This window comes from Netta rufina (assembly GCF_964035555.1).
Source record: "Netta rufina genome assembly, chromosome: 1".
Classification (NCBI taxonomy): domain Eukaryota; kingdom Metazoa; phylum Chordata; class Aves; order Anseriformes; family Anatidae; genus Netta; species Netta rufina.
Genome location: NC_140123.1, coordinates 172,391,442 through 172,397,441, shown reverse-complemented (window position 1 = coordinate 172,397,441; position 6,000 = coordinate 172,391,442).

Here is a 6,000-nt window from a genome sequence, read left to right as displayed (position 1 = left end):
CAAGACTGATTTTAACAGAATTCAGACAACTGAAAGGAATCAACAGAAGTTTTCATTACCAGAACCATGGTGTGTTGTTGAAAGGATGATAAGCAGCTGGAGAAGGTGGAATGGTTTGAGACCGACTGGTAGGGTAAGAGTCCCTAGCACATTTCTTTAGTCATTTCACATTTTACTAGCTGTCTTACCAGGAAATGGATCAAGGACTGACACTTTCAGTATTACTTCATCATGTTCTCTGTGATGGGTTGACCCCAGCTAGCAGGTAAGCATCTGCATAGCGATTCACTCATTCCTCACCCCTAGTGAGATGGAGGAAAAACTAGGAAGAGCAGAAGTGAGAAAACTCGTGGCTTAAGATAAAGACAGTTTAATAAGTGAAGGGGAGGGGGCCTCAATGCACTGTTCAGCAATAACCAAAACACAGGTGTGTAATAAATTGTTTTAATCACAAATCCAGAACCACACCATCCCAGCCAGACCCATTACACCACGTGTGGACATTAGAAACAAAGAAAAGTAATGCCTGTACTCCCCATTCTGATTTCCATACTGGAATGGGAGTGATTTGCTCCTCACTCCTTCATTTATTTCACAGTTCACCAGCTACACTGTATTTTTAACTACCTTATGCCAGGGAATTATTAGCAATTAAATTGATACCCCTTTTCCAAGGCTTGCAACTTTATGGACATCTAGTTTTTGATTAGTCCATGTACGGTTATTAAAGCACATGCTAGTTCTGCTCCCATATTAACTTATCATTTATCCAGTTCACTTTATAATATATGTGGTCTATTGGGATGGTTCTAAAAATCTAAAATTCAATAACTAAAGAACCTTACACCTCCTAACACTGTCACTCCATCCACAGATGAATATGAAGTGGCTAAAAGTCATTCTGTATGGTCATGCTGGAACATGGGAATGACATGTATGGTCATTCAAGGAACAGTAGGAAAAGTATTTTTCTCCCTATATTTTTTATCATTAGTTTTACTATACTTGGAGGATTTATATTCACAGAATCACAGAATTTCTAGGTTGGAAGAGACCTCAAGGTCATCGAGTCCAACCTCCAACCTAACGCTAACAGCCCTCCACTAAACCATATCCCTAAGCTCTACATCTAAACGTCTTTTGAAGACTTCCAGGGATGGTGACTCCACCACTTCCCTGGGCAGCCTGTTCCAATGCCTCACAACCCTTTCAGTGAAGAAGTTCTTCCTAACATCCAACCTAAAACTCCCCTGGCTCAACTTAAGCCCATTCCCCCTCGTCCTGTCACCAGGCACGTGGGAGAACAGGCCAACCCCCACCTCGCTACAGCCTCCCTTGAGGTACCTAAAAAGAGCGATAAGGTCACCCCCGAGCCTCCTCTTCTCCAGGCTGAACAAGCCCAGCTCCCTCAGCCGCTCCTCATAGGACTTGTTCTCCAGGCCCCTCACCAGCTTCGTCGCCCTTCTCTGCACCCGCTCAAGCACCTCGATGTCCTTCTTGTAGTGAGGGGCCCAAAACTGAACACAGTACTCGAGGTGCGGCCTCACCAGAGCTGAGTACAGGGGGACGATCACCTCCCTAGCCCTGCTGGTCACGCTGTTCCTGATACAAGCCAGGATGCCGTTGGCCTTCTTGGCTACCTGAGCACACTGCTGGCTCATATTCAGCCGACTATCCACCATCACTCCCAGGTCCTTCTCTGCCTGGCAGCTCTCCAACCATTCCTCTCCCAGCCTGTAGCTCTGCTTGGGGTTATTGCGCCCCAGGTGCAGGACCCGGCACTTGGCCTTGTTAAACTTCATGCAGTTGACCTCAGCCCATCGGTGCAGCCTATCCAGATCCTCCTGCAGAGCTTTCCTACCCTCAAGCAGATCGACACACGCACCTAACTTGGTGTCATCTGCGAACTTACTGAGGGTGCACTCGATGCCCTCGTCCAGATCATCGATGAAGATATTAAAGAGGACCGGCCCCAGCACCGAGCCCTGGGGGACACCACTAGTGACTGGCCTCCAACTGGACTTGGCTCCATTCACCACGACTCTTTGGGCCCGGCTATCCAGCCAGTTTCTAACCCAACGAAGCGTGCGCCAGTCCAAGCCAAGAGCAGCCAGTTTCTTGAGGAGAATGCTGTGGGAGACGGTGTCAAAAGCCTTGCTGAAGTCAAGGTAGACCACATCCACAGCCTTTCCCTCATCCACCCAGCGCGTCACTCTGTCATAGAAGGAGATCTGGTTCGTCAGGCATGACCTGCCTTTCATAAAGCCATGCTGACTGGGCCTTATCGCCTGCTTGCCCTGCAAGTGCTGCATGATGACTCTCAGGAGGATCTGCTCCATGAGCTTTCCTGGCACTGAGGTCAAACTGACAGGCCTGTAGTTTCCCGGGTCTGCCCTCCGGCCCTTCTTGTAGATGGGCGTCACGTTTGCTAGCCGCCAGTCGATTGGAACCTCCCCTGATAGCCAGGACTGCTGATAAATGATGGATAGTGGCTTGGCCAATTCCTCTGCCAGTTCCCTCAGTACCCTTGGGTGGATCCCATCCGGCCCCATCGACTTGTGCACATCTAAGTGCCGTAGCAGGTCACCAACCAGTTCTTCATGGATAATGAGGGCCACATCCTGCTCCCCATCCCCTTCCACCAGCTCAGGGTACTGAGTATCCAGAGAACATCCGGTATTGCCGCTAAAGACTGAGGCAAAGAAGGCATTGAGCACCTCCGCCTTTTCCTCATCTCTTGTAACTAAGTTTCCCCCCGCATCCAGTAAAGGATGGAGATTCTCCTTAGTCCTCCTTTTTGTGTTGATGTATTTATAGAAACGTTTTTTGTTATCTTTAACGGCAGTAGCCAGATTGAGCTCCAGATGAGCTTTGGCCTTCCTAATTTTGTCCCTGCACGGCCTCGCTACTTCTTTAAAGTCCTCCTTAGTGGCCTGCCCACTTTTCCAAAGCTTATAAACCCTCTTTTTCCTCCTAAGATCAAGCCACAATTCTCTGTTGAGCCAGGCCGGTCTTCTTCCCCGCCAGCTCGTCTTTGGGCACGTGGGGACAGACCATTCCTGCGCCATTAAGATTTCCCTCTTGAAGAGCGCCCAGCCTTCCTGGACCCCTCTGCCCTTCAGAACCGCCCCCCAAGGGACTCCACCAATTAGTGTCCTGAGCAGCTCAAAGTCAGCCCTCCGAAAGTCCAATACAGCGGTTTTACTGGTCCCCTTCCTGGCCTCGCCAAGAATAGAGAACTCCACCATTGCGTGGTCACTCTGCCCAAGACAGCTCCCGACGATCACGTCCTCCACCAGTCCTTCTCTGTTTGTGAAGAGAAGGTCTAGCGGGGCACCACCCCTGGTAGGTTCACTAACCAGCTGCGTCAGGAAGCTATCTTCCACGCTCTCCAGAAACCTCCTAGACTGCTTTCTCAGGGCTGTGTTGTGCTTCCAGGATATGTCAGGGAAGTTGAAGTCCCCCACGAGTACAAGAGCTGATGATTTTGCAACCTCTGTCAGCTGCCTGTAGAATTCCTCATCCGTCTCCTCATCCTGGTTCGGCGGTCTATAGCAGACCCCGACCAGGACACTAGCCTTGTTGTCCCTGCTGATCCTAACCCAAAGGGACTCGACCTTGTCATTCCCAACCTTGAGTTCTACAACCTCGAAAGACTCTCTAATATAGAGAGCCACACCACCACCCCTTCTATGCTGCCTGTCCCTTCTATAGAGCTTATAGCCAGGCATTGTAGCACTCCAGTCATGAGACTGGTCCCACCACGTCTCCGTGATGGCAACCAAATCATAGCCTGCCTGCCGCACGACGGCTTCCAGCTCCTCCTGTTTGTTACCCATGCTGCGTGCATTGGTGTAGATGCACTTCAGCTGGGCCATTGCCTTATCCTCCGGCCTTGCCATTGTTCCCCCTGGCACAGCCCCAACAATCCTAGCCTCAGCCCCATCCCCCTTCCTACCTAGTTTAAAGCCCTCTCAATGAGCCCTGCCAGTTCCTTACAATTTGAAATTGCAAATTCTTTCCTTACAATTTGAAAATACCAAACATAAGATCTGACGAGCAAATTACATCCCAGATTTTCATTTGACCCTGTGCAGAGAGGAGTGAATTACGCTTTTCATCTTCAGATAATTCCAGAACTTCCAAAATTGAAGTATTTTGAAGTATTGCTCTTATTCCTTACTGAAAGTAATAAATTTGAGGTTAGATACTGTTGTAAAGAGTACTATGGGGTAAAACCTGTTTAAAAAAAAAAAAAAAAAAAGGTATTGAGTATGTTTAACTGTTTACATTCTCTTACTGGACCATATCAGTAGAATTCTGTGAATTACACTAAACCTCATATGAATACACAGTCAGTGAAGGTCTGAGTATACAACAGCTGAGGAGATGGTCCATTACTTTGAGGATACTTTCAGTTGCTGAATGTCAGAGTAACTGTTTCTATGAGAAGGGTTCAACAGAATAATTTTATGTGAAATCACTTTACCTCATACTATTTATTGTTTTGCTTTATCACCAGAAACAGGAATGAAGCTACCACACTGTGATTCTTTATGGAAAAGCTTTGTGACAGATGCTCCCAAGCATACTGCTAAACCCTGGGAAAGCAATTGGAATGAGGAGTTGAATTTTTAATGTTTTAAAACTGCTGACAAATATTTTTAAGCTGAAATGCTTTTTAGCATATCAGAGTCTGTTCAAAAGGCACACCTTGTGAGCTGCTTGAAGGGGAAGCTTTAACAGAACAGTAAGGCATGTAGTTTCAATGGTACTTGATGATTCCTCAAAATGACCTAATTTCTTTTAATTAACTATCAGATTGTGTTTTCTGTCCCACTTTAGCATTTGAGAAAATCTACTATTAATCCTTACCTACTATTACAAGCAGAAGTGTAATTGACTTTTCGCTAATATATGGGTAATCCCTGCTTTTCATATACTATTAAATGTTCCTAAATCTTGGAAAAGCTTCTGCTGTTGCTGCTTTTAGAAAATAGACAATGCTTCTGTTAAGTCATCTAAACAGAAACATACATTTTGAAAATCAAAGCTGCCATAACATGAATCTTTAATTTCTGCAACATTGCAGGTGAATTAAAGGATATGGCTTTAAAATGATACAGCATTCTCCTACTACAGAGTAATAATTTCCAATTTAGGTTCAGAAACACATATAGTTTCTTGACAGATATCCTTACATATGTCTTAGGTGGTAATGGACCTAGCTAAACTTCAAAAACCTAATGAGCCATCAACATCAGACAGCAGATATTGATCTCTGAGTGACACCATTTAATTTCCCATACTCTATATAAAACTCTTCACCAGAGGAAATGTACTAATACGAATGGAGAAGCCCATGAACAACAAGCTGAGAAGACAATGTTCTCTTCTAACATTTCATTTCATTGATCTCCTATGACATTTTTCCTTATAGATGAAGATCTTCAAGGCATTTGAACCACAATTTTTATTACCAGCATCAATGTGACATTTGATTAAAGATAAGCCAAGAAAGACTGGTTTGAAGTTACTGGATTTTCCTCGATTTTCCTCTGTTAATAATTTAATCCTTTTGTTTCTGATGTGATTTCATTTGTTGATGCAACTAAAAATTCTCTGCTCTCTGTATTATTTTTTCCTCAAGGCCTTCCCACATCTATTGAATCCTTACATTTCTACACAAGCTGAGTCTATTCATGACACTGCATCTGTGAGTTAATCTTGTACTGTGTTTTAAAAACTCATTAATTCATTACACGACTAGGAGCATTGTAAAATATGAGATTTGCTAAAGTTGTAGTGGGACACCTACACCACCTACTGTAGCTGCTAGCCACCAAAGGCTAACAGCTAGAATGTACATTTAGAATGTACATTCTAAAACAAAATAGGCTTTATCAAAGGGAGCATCTCAGATAGGATTCTCTTTCAAATAGTTCCCTGAAAGAGTATTTTTCTGTCCATAAACTATAGAAATACCTAAGTTAGACTTGC